This window comes from Vespa velutina, chromosome 22 (genome assembly GCF_912470025.1).
Source record: "Vespa velutina chromosome 22, iVesVel2.1, whole genome shotgun sequence".
NCBI classification, from domain to species: domain Eukaryota; kingdom Metazoa; phylum Arthropoda; class Insecta; order Hymenoptera; family Vespidae; genus Vespa; species Vespa velutina.
In genome coordinates, this window is record NC_062209.1 from 3,355,736 (window position 1) to 3,373,805 (window position 18,070).

Sequence of the window (18,070 nt, forward strand, 5' to 3'; positions counted from 1 at the left end):
TTTGTCGCAAACCGATCGCGTTTTATGGTATATTGTACAAGAAAACTGGATCTTTCAAGTGAGACTTTCCCTCCATATCTTTCAAAAGTTATTATACTACTAGTCCTCAATAGCCACTGTCATTATTTTGCCACTCCTAACACTGTTTGGTCACATACAAGTTGGCCTTAATTTTCTGCTCTCTTGTCGTCATCAATCGATTCCGCATTAATTTCCAATCGAAGGGAACGCGATGATATCGTGTCGTGTTTAAACGATTTTATCGTACTTTTTCATATAGATCATGTATATACATATATATATATATATATATATATATATATATATATATATATATAATATCGCCGGCTGTTTGTAATTATATCCATTAATTAACAAATTTTATGTAATTTTGTCAAAATTATTCGCACTTCTCTAATCAAAGTTATATAAAATTAAAAAGATTGTTTCAACTTATTTCTTAAACGTTTCGTTAAAACAAAAAAAAAACAAAAAAAAAAGAAAAAAGAAGAAAAAAAGAAGAAAAAAATGCGCACAACATTATTCTAGCAATTACTTCACAAATCGATGAGAAAAACCGTGAATAAGAGGATCGATGGACGGGCACACGTTGCGTTTTTTTTTTCTAACTTCTTTCGAGCCGCGATACAAGCAGTAACACGAGGAGGACGTTAGCGCGCGGTTAACCAGTCGGCATGAGTTATGAGCATCGTTGAGTGAGGGTCGGTTATATGAGCGGAAGGCATTACCATTTCACGCTACGGACGCGAGAGTTTGTTGCGCCGTAAAATCGCGCCTCCATGAAGCTCACCGTTAAAATACTGAACCGATGAGCATCGCTTCGTCGCTCGTCGTTCCTTCTGTCGCCTCGATAAATTACGTAACTTCAAAGTTCTCCTTTCATTTATTCCATCCTACTCGCCGTTTCAAGTTTTTTGTTGTTATTTTTTTATTCTTTTATTTCTTTTTTTTATTATTATTCTTTTTGTTTTTTTTTCATTTCAGAAGTTACCCTCTTTGGTCGAGGACCACTGAGACTCTTTGAAGTTCTTTTACTTACGACTATAAAGTTGGTATGTATGTAAACATATATTCGCATAAACTTTAGACAAGTTCGCAATTTTTATCAATAATATCAAGTATTATCAAGTAAAATATACATTATACGATAATACAAATTATTTTTCTAAGCAATCGTTCTCGATATTATTCCTTGAGATTATCAGAAAAATTTAATTTCGTTCGTATGGAATATTGAAAATGTGTTATGTAAAATATTGCAAATACGAACGGTACATACGTATTCGAACGTAACTCAAACAACGACTTATCAAGACTCCTAGAGTGTATCGATAGCGTCGCTCGAAGGTATGCAAAAGATGAAGCCGAAATAATAGCGGAGGCGGCTCGTAAAGCTCTCGTTCGGGGATGCCTAGAGGCTTGGCATAGAGGCTGGGGGTCTTTCCTTTCGATCGGATGGTTCCGAAAGAAAAAAGAAAGTTAGGGAGAAAAGAGAAAGAGTTGGAAAATTTCGCGAAAACGATAGAAGAAAGTTAATATTAGCTGGTGAGGTTTAAAGCGATTTTTCGCTCGGCTTGCTCCTCTCATCTTCGTCTATACTAGCAACGCGCGCGAGCATGAGAGACAGAAAGAGATAGAGAGAGAAAGAGATCGGTTTATGGAGAACTTAAGAGGGAAGAGAGACCCTTGGGAAGGAAAAAGCTTTCTTCCAGTCACCTTGGTTATCCTCTTTCGGAATCAAAGGCGAGAGTACGTTAACTAATCAAAGAGCATCTGGAGAGGGTAGGGGAAGGATTGGTCAATCGAACGGTACGCTTGATAGAGACAGATCGAGGCACGATCCGTACTTCCAATCGGCGTCGCGACGTTGGTCACGTGCCAGCGAACTACATATACGCCAGCAATTCGATTGGATTAGCGAAGATATAGCATTGAGAGAAAAGAAATATCTATCTTTCTCGGGTTTAAGAGAAGATCGGTGTACCTTTATAATACATAAAGTGGGTCGAAGCCAGACGGAAAGTCATAATAATGTAATAATTCGTTCAAATAATTCGATATAAATACTTTATAAATAAAGTATTAACGTGTTTTTAATCCTGATTAAAAATTTTATTAAGTCATAGGTACTTTTTAATAACGCAAGAGTTTCGAAAACTACGAGTTTCTAAGGCTAAGAACGAAAAAGAAAATCGAGCGAACGATAGTGGCAAAATGATGCAGGTGAAGTACATCAAAGGAAGGTGCTTACGACCCTATTTGTCCTCTCTTCCTCTATCTTCCATCCACACCGGCTATATCTTCGCTCATCCGGCTAACCCGTAGATGTCACCTCGCATAACGCGTGTTCCCCTTAAGCTCGTGGCATAAACCCCCATGTCGGACCGAGTAAAAGACGCTAAAAGTTTTCCTCCACTTGGAAAGTTATCCTTCGCTCGCATCTTTTTCCTTCCTTCCTACTATCCTTCTCGTGCTATCCAACAGTATTGAAAACTCTTTAACGAAGTCTATCATTTTGCACAATCAATTACCACCTGACGCATAAAAAAACTAGTCCAAGAGTTCACGTAGCGTAAATCAAAGATCATTGCGATCGAAAGTAATTCATTAGAATTTTAAATAATCTCGATAAATGATATTTGATCGATCACATTTTGTAATATTTTTTATAATTTCTTAATTGTTCCTCGTAAAATAATAATCAAAAGAAACTGGCTATACGTGAGATTTCTTGGTTGATTTATCATTGGCTCCGGTTGTTCTACCAAATTGGAACGATATCGTTTCGCTGACTAAAGTGTTTGGAACGCGTTATTATAATCGATGTCATTTTCTCCCCGCACGAAACGTTCGTAATTTAGTGCGAGCGATATACTTTTAGGGCTCGAGAGCCGATCGTTAATGGTACCAGGGGGAAGTCAGCAATGCACTCGAAGGAATATAGCCGTCGACTTAAATGAATATCGAACGCTATAGAAGCTTGTAATGGCTTCCTTCCTTTTGCTGTTGTAATTGATTGCGTCGAGTTAGTCGATAAAAAAAAAAAAAGAATATACTATCTACGTACTCTCTTTCTTTCTCCCCCTCTCTCTCTCTCTCTCTCTCTCTCTCTCTCTCTCTCTCTCTTTTCTTCCTCTTCTTCTTCTTCTTCAATTTCACAACGACTTCAACAAAAATATATTCGTGACCTTATTCGCATAATAGAAATTTCTTTTCCATCTTCGGCGATGGTGGAAACCGTCGAGGTTATCGATTTGTTGTTTGTTAACCTTAGCACGCCTCGGGCGTACATGCGCGTCAATGATGCAATGTCTTGGGATTAACGAGAAAAGCGATTAAGTTCTTTCTAGGGAGGATGTTCGGTCTTCCGTGTCGATTGGCTGAATTGGAAGGAAAAGTTGGAGAGGAGAGAGGTTATCGGTACAGTCGGCGGAGGCTGAAAAATGGTAGAAGGGCGCAAAGTTAAAGATATCCGGAGCGTCCTCTCTCTTTGCCGGTGCTCCTTCGGATAATGTATGTGGCGATTCTACAAAGTTACAGGTTTCAACGAACAATGGCCCCTGGGAGTTTCGTTTCACGGCTCTCAGGATCCGCCACTTTCGAAACTTCGCCAATATTTTAAGGGACGAAGCATCAGCCGAGTTCTCTTCCGCGTACGGCCTTACAGCAAGCTTAGACTCCTCTACGAAAAACGTTTAATAGTCTCAGGGGTCGAGTGTGTTGCAGTCGTTCCGCTCAAGACGTACGACGAGGCTATACTCGTTTATTCCTTCCGAAGGAAACTTTAACACTATCCTCCCTTTACTTCTAATAGCTTCGAGCCAATCTCCCATATTCCGCCCATTTCTTCGATAACGTTTTCTTTTGGATAAAGAGAGAATCGATGGATTAAAGTGTTATCACGTTGTCGATATGAAAACTCGTTTTATTGAGGGGAAAAAAAAAAAAGAAAATAAAGGAAAACATATCTAAAAATCGAACGAAAGTGAGTATTTCTATTCTACGCTCTTCGTTATCTTCGAGGATCTCGGTTATGAAGATTTTTTCTCCATGTAAAAATATCCTACGTAAATGTATCTATGGTACAACATCGAAGGGAAGAACGAACATTTTTATTGGATCAACTAAATCCTTTGGCTTTAGAATCGAGGACGCGTCAAACACACAGTATGAAAAGCAAAGGAATGGAACGAACGCTATAAAGCCAGGCCTGGAAAGCAATTTCTCTCGTATTATTTCCCACTAGATTCCATTGCGTACGTGCTCCTCTTTGCTAGTAAATCCATAATACATCGTTGCTCTTGTGTCTCCCCTTTCAGTAGTCACCGTCTATCCTTTTCCCTTTGCTTCTCGAACGATCGAATGAAGAATAATCGTTATCTTCGTTGTATTAAAGGAAAATCAAATACAGCGAGAAAAAGATAGAATGAATAATCGATTTCTTATATCTTCTTTACCTTCTTGATTCTAGTAAATCAAAGAAGTACCCTAGGGATCAGTCCACTCGTTGACACGTAATCGTTTCTTCTTGTTTTTTCTTTTTTCTTTTCACACGACTAGAATAATTTATTATCGATTATAATGGATTATTTATTTTTATTTACATTTGTTTATTCCTCTACTCGTCGAATAGTTATTTCGAGAATCATCGAAACGAGAAAATAAAGAAAAGTAATATTTTTCTGGTGCAAGTCAATCCGCTCGAGTAATAAAGCTTGAGAGTTTCGTTACTACCATTGGATTAACGATCGTACTTTTTGAATACGAGGAAATAAAAATGACTATAATCCAGACGAGTCACCGAATGCACGGCCATTATATACATATATATATATCTAGAGAGAGAGAGAGAGAGAGAGAGAGAGAGAAATAGAGAGAGAGTCGTTCTCTTTGACGTCGTTTCGTTGATCTTACCGGCGTTTATGTCGTCGACGGCCGGTGACCGGCACGATTTCAAAGAGCTCTGTCGTTTCCCTTTCAAGACTTTATGCGGATAACCCTACATTACGAGATTCTGCACGTACTACCATTATATGTCGTAATTTCTTATGGAAATAGCGCGTCGTCTAATGGTGGACCATTGCCATCAAGATGCCATCCGTGGAGATCTTTCCTCCTTTACTTTAACCCCTCGCTCCTCAAATTCTTCTTTCTTTTCACTCCTATCGCGTACACAGAATCCTTCAACGAGCCTCATCGATTTTAATATATTCTCACTCTCTTTTTATATATCATTCCAGTCACGAAATAATAGATATATATTTGTAATTTTCATTTTTAATTATATATTTAATTAATAATGCAATTATGTTTATTTATATATATATATATATATATATAAAGATTTTGATATATTATACGTCCTTATATTCTGCAATAGAAATAATCGCCTTCGCTTAGAACGAGGTTGGAAAGTCGTAAAAAGAGGGGCGAAGGACGAGGGAGAAGGCGATGAGATGACGAGGAGAACGAAATAACATCGTCTTTGGAATTTAACGAGGGACAAAGGTATCGGGCGAGCTCCAGCTCTTATTCCTAGTGGTATCGCCGTCTGAAGCACCCTTGGACGCGTCCGTCAATTTCCGCGCTCGTTAGTCCGGTATTTATTCTCGTTTCTCCTCATTCACGTCATGCACCTTATACCGTGCCCTTTTCACCGCATTTGCTCGATTGATTTTAATTATTTTTCCATCTACCATCGTCATCCCTCCCATCACTTTTCCTCGATCTCTTTTATTTCTTTCTTTTTTTCCTTTTCTTTTTTCCTTTTCTTTTTTCTTCCCCCCTATTATTTTGTAAAACACTCTGTTGATTATCGATGTAAAAATCCGAATTTTTATCTCGATAATGATCTCCACTCGAAGATCGATGTCAAAGCTTCTCTTTTTAAGCTTCTTCAAGAAAACGAATCGTGAAAATTCATTTAAAAAATCTCGTTCGAAAACACGTCGGACTAAAATCATAGATGGTTACGTCGAGAGAATGGGCGGTTGAGAGAGGAAAGGGAAAAGAAGGGGAGTAGAGGTACCAGAAAGGGGAAAATTTAGTTCACCCTTCGATGACGGAGGAACAAACGAGTGTTTGTTCAGCGAGAAAAGCGTGATCAGTTACGCGAACGATTCGTTAGCCGTTCCGTTTGCCTCGTTCGCGTGTACGTTCTCGTCCGTGTGTATGCGTTTGTGTGATATAACGTCGAATTATTGATAGCGTTAAAACGCCAAATTCTATGATTCGAACGATATAAACGCGAATGTTTCTATAAAGGATTTTAAAATCGGCTGGATAAATAAGAGAGCATTCGGTGAATGCTCCTCGGATTTAATAAGAAATAAAACATACAATTCTTTTTTCTTCTTTTTTTTTTTTTTTTTTTTTTTTTTTTTTTTTTTTTTTTTTTTTTTTTGAAATAATGAGAAAAGAGTCTTCGAAGCGTGATGTAGATTGAATATTAAAATAAAATCGACTCTCGAGAAAGAGTTCCTGACGGAAATGGCATTCGTATCGGGTACGTCGATATTAGTCGAATAGCAATGTCTGTCAGTTAAATCGACAACGCATCATGGTTCTGACAGTGAAATCGCACGAAACGTACAAACTCGACCTAATTCTAGTTGCTGGTAAAACAGCAAACTCGTAAGCTCGTCGAGTTTGTCGATGGCAAACGGTCTCTCTTTTTCTCTCTTCAATTTATCCCCTCCAGTGGAAGTTACCTCGACGCTTTTCTCTCTCTCTCTCTCTCTCTCTCTCTCTCTCTCTCTCTCTTCAATTCATCCCCTCCAATGGAGGTTACCTCAACGGTTTTCTCTCTCTTTCTTCCTTCCACCATCCAACCCTTTAGTAAGGTCCAACTCCCTTTCTAGACTTCGTGCCCCTTCATCCTTCCTTCCTTCCTTCCTTTCTCGCTCCTTCGTAACGCGAGCGCACAGCACAGAGTAAACGCTCTCGCTTCGACGATTAACTCGAGTTTTGAGTGTTTGCAATGCCGAGTAGGTAAACTGCATCCAGTCACGTGCGCAAGTGGGTGACTACGAGACTACGCGATTCCTCCATCCTAGGATGCATCCGGCGAGGACACTATCAACGAAATTACCTAACACTTTAGGATAGCTTAGAGTACGAGCTCCTCAAAAGCTTTGACCGATTTAGCATATGCAATATATCAAATACGCCTGAAAAGATTTAGGAATACGATAACAGCACCTTCTTGTCTCTCTCTCTCTTCCTCTCGTTATACGCAAACATACACACACGATTGATGCAATACTCCATTTCATATCGATAATGATCGGAAAATCAATGATCGCTAATGAGTTATCCTTTTCTTAAAAAAAAAAAAAATATATATATATATATATATACGATATTGTGAAAAAAGAAATCAATCAAATGAATAAAATATCGATGCTTTATGAAAAAAAAAATCGATCTCTAATTGTTTATATTGTCTTCTTTATATAGATCCTTTGCTCGGGATCCTTCTCATCTTTTTTGTTTCGTCGTCTCTGTCATCCTATCATTTTCCGTTGTTTCGCCTTTCGGATGTACAACTCCCTTCGTCCAATTTAGTCGAGATAGTTTTTGCTTCGTACTGAAGTTTCCGTTCTTTGCTCTCCTTTGCTTTTTATCAAGTGTTTTTAGCTAACAGCAAAAAGAGAAATTCTCTTTTTCTTTCTCTTTGTTTTTCTTTTGCTTAACTACAAAAGAAGTGTGGTTTTAACGTTTCACAAAAAAAAAAAAAAAAGAAAAAAAATAAAGAAATAAAATAAAATAAACTCTTCGGTCACTTTTGTACTCGACTTATATGAGAAAACGATGTTACGGTTCCGGTTCAACACGCTTTAATTTCTCCCTTGGCGAACGTCGATTATGTGTAACGTTGGAAATGATAATAATAATAATAATAATAATAATAATAATAATAATAATAAGAACAAAAACAATATTAATGATACTAATAATAATATTGACAATAATAACAATAGACGCATTCCATAATTATATTTAATACAATTACAATATGATTATCAGCAATAGAGCGTAATTGCAATGTTTTTGATACAAATTATCCTTTTATTTAGAGACAGATCGGATGCAGGATAATAATTTTATTGAACCTTTTCTATTATTATTGCATATGACTATGTGTTCATAGATATACAGAACAGGACCATAATTTTGATCCCCTGAATATCTCCGTTTTATTTAGAAATATGGACTAACTTTGTTTATAAAAATTGGCAATAATAATTTTTTTGTAGCTTAGTATCCTGTAGAAAAAAGTAATTAAGTATGTTGAAAAATTATTAGTTCAGGAGATACTTCGCAATTATATTCTTATTACGAAAGAAAAAAAAATTCGGTTTTAACAATTATTAACAAAATCAATTTTATCATGTCGATATTATTGCAATATTTAAATAAATAAAGAATAAATTAATTAAATAAAAAAACATATGAAAATGGCGTGTTTCAAGTTTCAAGACTTTTCCTTTCAATGATATCGCCACGGAAAGATTCCATTCATAATTTGTATAGTACAGCTGTTCGTAGCAGTATTAGTATTATTAGTAAGACTACGTAAATTTTCGGAATTTATATAGTATGTTATCAGGGTGTTATCGAGCCAATTTGAATGAAATTATGTAGGTCTGTGTATCAACGTAAATGTCTTCTATATACATGGGAATATGAAACTAAAAGTTATAGTGATTTGCCGTCTGAAAATTGTTTCTACGCTAATTTGTTTATTAATTATTCATTAATTTGTTATTTTCTAAATTAATCGCAATCTGAATGTTTTGTTGGGAAAAAAAAATGAATTTATTTATAAAAATTGTTTATAACAAAGTGTTAATTAATTATTAAAAATATGTTAAAAAATTAGAGAAAATTAAGTCCTGCAAAATAATATTTCAAAACTCTATGATTTTTAGTTAGTAATATAGAGATACAATAGTATAGAGATATTCTCGTATGAAGGGAAAAGGTAGTTATTAACAATATAGGAGAAAATTCTTATTTCGATAAAAAAGTATTATTAAGTTTATTAATTTATTCATATAATTATATGATAATTTATTCTTGTTATTTTGTATTTTAGTTGGAATCTGAATTTTTTGAAAGGATCAAATAAAATGAATTTAGTTCGTAAGAATTGGTTTATAAAAATTGTTTATAATAAATTGTTAATTAATTATTAACAATATGATAAAAATATAGAGAAAATTCTGCCCTTTAAAATGACGTTTTGATCAAATCTCTACGACTTTTAGTTTTGAAAATATTCCCATAAATATGGAAGACGTTTACGTTGACCCACTAACCTACATAATTTCATTCAAGTGGCTCGATGGCACACTGACCTACATAAATTCCACGAATTTACGTGGTCTTACTATTACTACTATTACTATTACTACGAACAGCTGTACTATGCAAATAATGAATGGAAATCTTTCCGTGGCGATATCTTTGGATAGAAAAGTCGTAGAGACTTGAAACAAATACCATAATAATGGAGATAATTCCTTCTATTTGTTTAACATATTGTTAATAAATAATTAACAATTTGTTATAAACAATTTTTTATAAACAAATTCTTACCAAATAAATTTTGCGAAAAAATAATTCGGATTGAGATTGATTTAGAAAATTACATGGATTAAAGAATAATTAATAAACAAATTAGTTTTTTATTAAATAAACAAATTTGTTTCTATATTATTAATAATCACATCTTCCATTTACTTCGGTACATCTCTAAAACTAAAAGTCATAAAGACTTGAATCAAACATGATTTTAATAGGAAGGATTTTCTTTAGTTTTTCAACATATTGTTAATAAATAATTAACAATTTGTTATAAACAATTTTTTATAAACAAATTCTTACCAATTAAATTTTGCGAAAAAATAATTCGGATTGAGATTGATTTAGAAAATTACATGGATTAATGAATAATTAATAAACAAATTAGTTTTTTATTAAATAAACAAATTATGTACCATTTACTTCGGTACATCTCTAAAACTAAAAGTCATAAAGACTTGAATCAAACATCATTTTAATGGGAAGAATTTTCTTTAGTTATTCAACTTATTGTTAATAATTAATTAATAATTTATTATAAACAATTTTTTATAAACAAATTCTTACGAACCAAATTCATTTTTTTTTTGCCAAAAAGAAAGTTCAAATTGCAACCGAGTTATAAAATTACTAAATTAATTAATAAATAATTTTTACCGAAGAAATAAATTTTTTCTACGTTGATAATAATCACGTTTTAATCGCATCGACCTGCTCTCTTGGTAATATTTAAATTAAAATATCTGTTAAACTAGCAATTTTTCAATATAAATGGATTAATAATTTCCGAACGATTACGAACGACTGAACACGGAGAAATATTATAATAAGTACGCTTATTTTTGCAACTTGTTCCTTCTGCCTTTTTTTTTTAAGATAATAAACAATAAATGTTTTTTTTTTTTTTTTTTTTTTTTTTTTTTTTTTTTTTTTTTTTTTTTTTTTTAAGATAATAAACACACGAACGAAATTCATCGATGCTAACTATTGTTCGTAAAGGTACGGATATGCTTTAGGAAAAGCTGCTTGGAGAACGAACAGAGTTCAACGAAAGCTACAGCGGAAAGCATAGGTATCATATTTAGGACGATAGTAGCAGGGAATTCAGGACTGCCCCTATACACGTACGTTTATGGTGTTATACGTGGAATTGACGTGAATGTATTCGACGAAGCGAACTCGAGAGCCCACGAAGCCGCTTTGCCCGTCGCTTTGCTCAGAGACTCGCCCTTTCTGACGCTCTCGCGCGCTCCACCTGCACCGAACCTTTGTCCCACGGAAAAATTGCAGTCGGATTCGTGTCCTCAAAGGGGGCATGATTCGATCTACAATGCTTCCAGCATTACCGCGCCATTCCGCTCGCCAAAGAGCGAAAGAATTTTCTCTTTTTAAGGTGAAAGAATTCGTTAGGATTTTTATCGGGATACGCGTTTGATCCGAGCGAGCCGAAGGCACCTCGCGACCGGCTATTTCTCTTCCCCTTCACTTTTCTCTATTCATCGTGTGGAGAAGACCGGAAGGGAGGAACAACCGTTTATATCCTTCTTTTTCTCTTCCTCTTCGCCTACATCGATCAATGATGGTACATCCCGATCGACTTCTTCTCTATATAACTACTATTTGTCTCTCTTTGTCTTTCCTTTCACGTTCCGCGCAAATTTCTCTGCGAGAGAGCATCGTATTCAGGTTTGATCTTTCCAAAGAATTTCCCCGAAATAGAATAAAGTGGGGAAAAGAGAGAAATTAATTGCCTATCAAGAAAACACTTGTATCGTTCGAACGTAAATCTATTAGAATTTATTAGATTTTATGCCGTACTACCTCCAACCGAAGTATTTTTCGACGCCTATTTTTTCCTTTTTTCTTTTTTTTTTTTTTTTTTGTTTCTTTCTTTTTTGAAATGTCTATACGAAAGTAGTAAATTTGTGGCAGACGATGTTAACCAGAGAAAAATGGATGTTACGTAAAGTCCAAGGGACGATCGTTTATCCATTTTGACACGAGAGCCTTGTACTCTTATTTCGTTGGTGAAACACGCTCGGCACGCGGTCTCGAAGCGTGTTTTGGAAACGACATAGTATTGTTGCAAAGAGACGCCTCCCTTTCCATCTTCGTACGTCCATCTCCCATCGTACAGTGCGCACTGGCATAGCTTCGTCAAGTTCTATACATGATACATGGAGTTCGCATAGCTCTGCCATCCAATGGCATGACACTCACCCGGCCACCGTCCCGTGAAATCATGCTTCGTGATCCTACAAGCTCTGTCTCCATATCCCTACTAGCAAATGGGCCACCATGCACTTTCCTCCTCGTTGTGCCTTCTCTCGAGCACCCTCTTACACGCGGCTGCCACCCTTTCGCGAGTGCTCGCCCAAATTCACGACCGAATTCGAACTACGTTGCTTTCTGACGCGATAACGCCCTGCCCTTTGTCATTTCCAATTATCTCATTGTACACTCCAGACAATCCCAAATAGAATCAGATCAGTTTGGACGTTGAATTTTTTCCTTCGATTTTTATATTATTTAATAATTAATCGATAAATGCGTTATGACGAATAAAACAAAAGAAAAAAGAGTGACATTGAATTTTCTTTACAAAAAAAAAAAAAAAAAAAAAAAAAAAAAAAAAAAAAAAAAAAAAAAAAAAAAAAAATATTAAATAACGATTGGTCAGGATAATATTTTTTACACAATTTTGAAATGTTACTTTACTCTTGGTTCACGTTATTTTAATCAATGGTTCTTGCAGTGTACGATACGCTTTAAGTCTAATAAGAGTTTGACAAAACTTTTTCTCGAACATTGGCTTATAAAGAAGCAATTGCAGACAACGAGTCGTAGAACGATCTCAAAAAGCCATGGTACAGGCGATGCCTTTAGGAGAAAGAAAAATAACCCTCGTAAAAGTACCCGATAACGAGCTCGACATGGTACAATAGGCTTACGAAAGTTTTTAAGCTTTCTTGCAAGAAAAGAATTACGAAGTCCGGAGCGTTCTCGCGACGTCGGCCTTAATTAACTTCCTAAGGTTGGGAAAACTCACAAAGAGACAGCAAAATTACAAGTGGTGGTAAGGTAGCAGGATCCGGTGGCATCGTACGCTCGCGTTCGTACAGAAGCTTTGTTTAGAAGGCCGTGCGGTTTCTCCGCATGAAACTTTCATTAACCCGAATGGAGGTTTAAAAAATGCAAGACCATTGCACAGCGAAAACGAAACGGTATTTCACGTTAACTTCAAGATTCCGAAATTAATGATCCAATTGATAGCACGCTTGCGAGTGGTCCTCTATCTCTTCTTACTCTTCTTCCTGTTTCGTGAAACAAACTAACTGCCAGAGGTTGGGATGCGAACGACCGAGGTAGCGAGCGAATAAGCAACCACCAACTAATCTAATGAAATCTCACGATCGCAAGAGAGACACGAAATTTCTCGTTCGGGTTCCACTAACTGGCTATCTTCTGTTTCTCCTTTATCGTACTCGTCCGTAAAATTACACATGACGTTTGAAAACGTCTACCTCAAGTACGACTTTGTCAGGCTGTTCATTATCTCTCTCTCTCTCTCTCTCTCTCTCTCTCTCTCTCTCTCTCTCTTTCTCTCTCTCTCTCTCTCTTCTTCTTCTTCTTCTTCTTCTTCTTCTTCTTCCTTCTATTCAACCAAAGATCTAACCGTATTTACATTTACTCAAACCTATGCTCGCAAAGATGTAGCTCCTTGCAAGTTCAATGTTCCGAGATGTGGTACCTTTTGGAAAACTTCGCCAAATCGCGATCGATCTTTGGCTAATGGCTCGAAAATCGTAAAGACCGAACGAGATGTTAGTCAAGGATGAAGTTCGAGATCACTAAATCGAAAGAGAGTGGGAAGTAAAGTTCTAAAGGTTCTCGTTAAGAGGCGTTCGGCTTTCGAAAATTCTGAACTAGAAAGTTAGTTATATATGTTACACGGAATTCATAAATGCTCGAAGCAAACGAAGTTACTAATTATCCGAATTTAAAGAGGTAAATGAGAGAGACTCGACTTGAAAAGTCTTTTCGCGTCTTTTTACTTTGGCTCTTTTTATGTACGTATCTACGTACTTGTGGATCTTTCTGATATTTCAATTTCGATAAAAATTTGCTTCGATATCGTAGCATCAGCGAGTTTTATTATTATTGAACATACCAGTGAGTTTATTAAAAAATATACATTTTAGTAAATTAATAAAACCCGATTCCGCCATAACTAGAATTTTTCATTTAGCGAAACTAATCAAATATTATTTGAATCTACATAAAAATCGATGTTATTTAACTACCTCAATAATTTAATTAGTAAAAGGTACTCGACCAACATAATTAAATTTAACCACCTACGGACTTTTGTTATGAAGTACGTTGCGTAATGATATACTTTAAACTATTTCAATACGTTTGCGCGAGTAATTACCGACGGTGAAAATTTTACAGACTTAACGAACAGAAAATTATTTGATTGAATTACCTCGTTGAACCTGGTTTACAAAATTTTCATTAAAAGAGCTTGTATTTACGATCGATCATTTTTTTTTGCTCTTCTTTTTTTCTGTTTCTTTAAGTAATTCAACAAAATCATAAAATTTTAACTTTGGCATTTTAACTATTCTAAAGAGAAGTTCTATCGATGTTAATATATTTTATTGAGAAAAAGAAAAAAAGTGAAGATTATTGACGATAATTGCAGGACTCTTTAACGAGCGAGATCTCTTAAACGGTACGCACTTATCCGCGTCTAACTTTCGACAAGCGATTCAATAACTCTTCTTCCAATAAGTCCCACTCTTACGACCCTTCGATCTCTCTTGGTACTCTCATCATCTTTAGAAGGAGAGAGAGAGAGAGAGAGAGAGAGAGAGAGAGAGAGAGAGAGAGAGAAAGAGGGAGGGGGAGAGAGAGGATAGTGGAAAGGCGACGTTACTTGAATTTCTGACTTTCGTTGGAATGTCCGTGCCTTGTCGATCTCGACGACTCGTTGAATTTTCAGCTTTTAGCAAATTAGACGAAGGTGCGCTTCCTAGGAACGCCAAACTGCGACCATGAATAATACGCTCGTGAAACTTGGCTCGAGTCATTAGGACTGATTATAAGGAAAGAACCGGAGCAAGACAGGCCAGCTGCCACGAAATTATCTGTAGAAGCAATTTCATATACAAGTGAAGTTTCTTTTATAATACATTTATCTCGATATTGAGAATAAAGTCGTTTGAAAAGAGAAAATTGAATAAAAAGTAAAAAATTAAATGATGGCACAATGAATTCTTCTTATATTTATATATTTTATAATTATTTACGACATATATGTAAACGTCCTATTTATTTCGGTTTAAAAATAATTATCGTAAAGAGAACAACCACTTCAATTAATGATACCTTTGCTAAAGCGATCGATATAACTTTTTCCCTAAATTTCTATTTCTATTTACATTCTATTTACGTACAAACGAAGAGGTATATGGAGTTAAATTTTTAAGCGAGCGTCTCTTACAAGAAATTCGATTATACCCGCTGGATGGTGTTCTTGCACGATTAAGACCAATCTCTCGAAATTTTTTAATACAAACGGATTGAACGACAAGGAAGACCTTTAAGCTTTTAATCCAAAAGTACTTAGAGAGAGAAATCCATTGGGTCATCATTCGCCTTTCTCCTTTTAGCCTCGCTTCTACATTTAAAGTCCTAGATTTACGTAAGGCTTTATTTAATGATCTTTACGATAAATACTAACTTTTAAAAGGTCGATTCATTAAGAAAAACTTGCATTCTTATTTCTTTATATATATATATATATATATATATATATATATATATATATATATATATTTTTTTTTTTTTTTTTCTTTCTTTTTGTAATGTAGATTTTTTAGGGACGTATTAAGGAATCCCTAAGACTTCATTATTTTATAAAAACATCATTCTATGAATGTTCTATTCAATTCTTTCCAATAATGGAAAGTTTTATCGATACTCTTGTCCGCGATGACGACCACAAGAGAAATTCGTGAAAGCAATGTTGATAAACAGCAATAGCAGTGATAAATAGACGAGCGAATATCCGTGACGAATGGGAGGAGGAAAGCTAGGATCGCTCGAGAAATCAAAGGACAGATCGTATCTCGCGTGTCTACATCCATGAATGCTTTAGACTTCAGTCGCGTATCGAAGATGTAACCCGTTAATAGATCTTTGGATCGTGATTATACATTAACGTTTTGCTGAATTATAGAGAAGAGTAAGTACGTATGTGTGTGAACAGGATGATTCGAGGAAGAAAGATAGAGATAGAAAGAGAAAGGAGAGAGAGAGAGAGAGAGAGAGAGAGAGAGAACGGGAGACGTCGGTGAAGTAGCAGAAAGGGTGAAAGGAAGAATGTAAGAAGAAAAAGGAGAAGAAGAAGGATCGACGTCCGAGAGTAATGGAAAGCCAATGGTCAGCGCGTGTATTCCCTGTAAAGGACATCAAAAGCATCGAGTCTCTATTCAAATCTTAGATGGCCGACGGTAGCATGAGTGGTGTTCCTCTGGAGACGTTCGTGATCAAAGATGTCAACGGAAGTCATGGCTGAGGAAGGACAGAGGGTAGGTATATAGGTAAGAAGGAGCGGGGGAGGATAAGTCGCAAAGATCGAGGGAAAGATAGAAGCTTACGAGAAATGGACGTTTCTATCTACGAACTTGTACGGATGTGTATGTGTACGAAGAAGAAGAGGAGGAGGAGGAGGAGGAGGAGGAGGATAAGGAGGAGAAAGGAGGGCATGAAGAACCTACTTGAAAAGAGGAAGCGTCGGATAATCATCCCGGTGCCGTTGGAGAAGGCCGGAAAGCACGGAGGAAACGGGACTGGAAAAAAGCCACCGGCACGAACCCCTTCCCGATTAGTTTTCTCTCTCTCGCGCCAAAGGAGCTCGAATAAAAAAGCCGCTTCAGCGAAAGCGCAGAAAGAAGCTACTACCTCCGTCACCCCACTTCCTTTGCCGCCATACCCGTCGTCGTTGTCCTATCCGTTCGTCGTAGCATTCATCGGAACTCGGTGCTGCTGACACTGACAAAGGGCGAGTCCGACGTCTCGTTTCTGCTTTAGCTTCAAATTCAACTTTTCTCTAATGCCACTCTTTTCTCTTGACTTCTTAAATATTCTTACGAGGCGTTATTCCGAAGGATATTAACGAGGCAATTCTCTAACGTAGTAATAAATTTGACACGAAGTTGAATCCGTTGGCATATAATGATATCATTGCGAGGTTTATTTCAATGGTACTCCTCCTATTACTTTTCTCTTTTTATCTCCGATAATGATAATAACAATAACAGTAAAAATGATTCTCTGAAGAATTCAGACCATTTGGCATTTTTTTTTTTCTTTTTCTTTTTCTTTTTTTATCTCCGAGTACGCAAAATCAACTTCGTTTGGTCCAGTCTGTTATCCCCTTCATCCTCTCGAAAGTACCCTTATCCAAATGCAGAAGAGGTAGGGAAAGAAAACAATATTCCTCCTATAAATCACCCTAATTGGCAATAAGTTCGATCTTTCTTATCTGCCGAAAGTCCCCTTCGCATTGAGAATCGAGACCACCTTTTTATCTCTATCTCTCTTTCTCTTTTCTCTTTGTTTCTTTCTTTCTTTCTCTCACTGTCTGCCTGTCTCTCTCCCTCTCTCTCTCTCTCTCTCTATCTATCTCTCTCTCTCTCTCTCTCTCTCTCTTTTGCCCTTCCCCTCGTTCAAATTTGCCCAATTCCTTGGAGAGAAGGAATCTTTCGAAAAGTCAGCGCGTAACTCTGAATCAGGCAACGGCAGAAGCAGCAATAGGATGCGCAAAGAAGGTGGACGAGCAAGTACGGGTGGTGTATGGGCGGAGACAACATCCGGAAACGTTATCGCCCGGAGAATACAGAAAGGGAATAGAGATCGTGCTTACAGAGGAAGAGAGAAAGTATGAGTGTATTTGTATGCATGTATGTGAGAGAAGACAGAGAGGGCTTTGGACGTATGCTGGATTTCCCTATCGGGCCGTACGTTTAGAATCATCCCCTGCTTTGCTAGATTCACTGGCAGAAAGCAGCCGGGAACGAACCCCTTGTCCACCCCCTAGACCATCCCTTTAAGCCCCTCTAACGCTTCTCTTCCGCAGATCTAGTGGCGGTCGTTGGTCCCCTAAGGGAAACTGCATCCATTAAGGTACGGACGCGGGCCCAGGACGTTCGGTTTACGTGCGATTTGTATGAATGGAGAGAACTTGTGGATTTGAATTGATGAATAAGCTACCTTCATCGTTTGGCATATTGAATATTATAGGAGCGATTATCATCCGACGTTTCCGTCATTCCATGCCTTCCCTTTTGTTTTTCCCCACATTCCTTTATCTCTTCTTCCCTCTCTCCCCTCCCCCCCCTTTCTCTCTCTCTCTTTCTCTATCTCTGTCTTTTCTGCTCTATTTCTTTCT

General features: G+C 36.6%; 1 protein-coding gene across 27 annotated transcripts in view; it reads right to left on the reverse strand.

The window, feature by feature from the left end:
* LOC124956596 (CUGBP Elav-like family member 1) overlaps positions 1 to 18,070 on the reverse strand; it is a 222,556-nt gene that overhangs the window by 107,266 nt on the left and 97,220 nt on the right. The gene's annotated exons all lie outside the window — the stretch shown is intronic.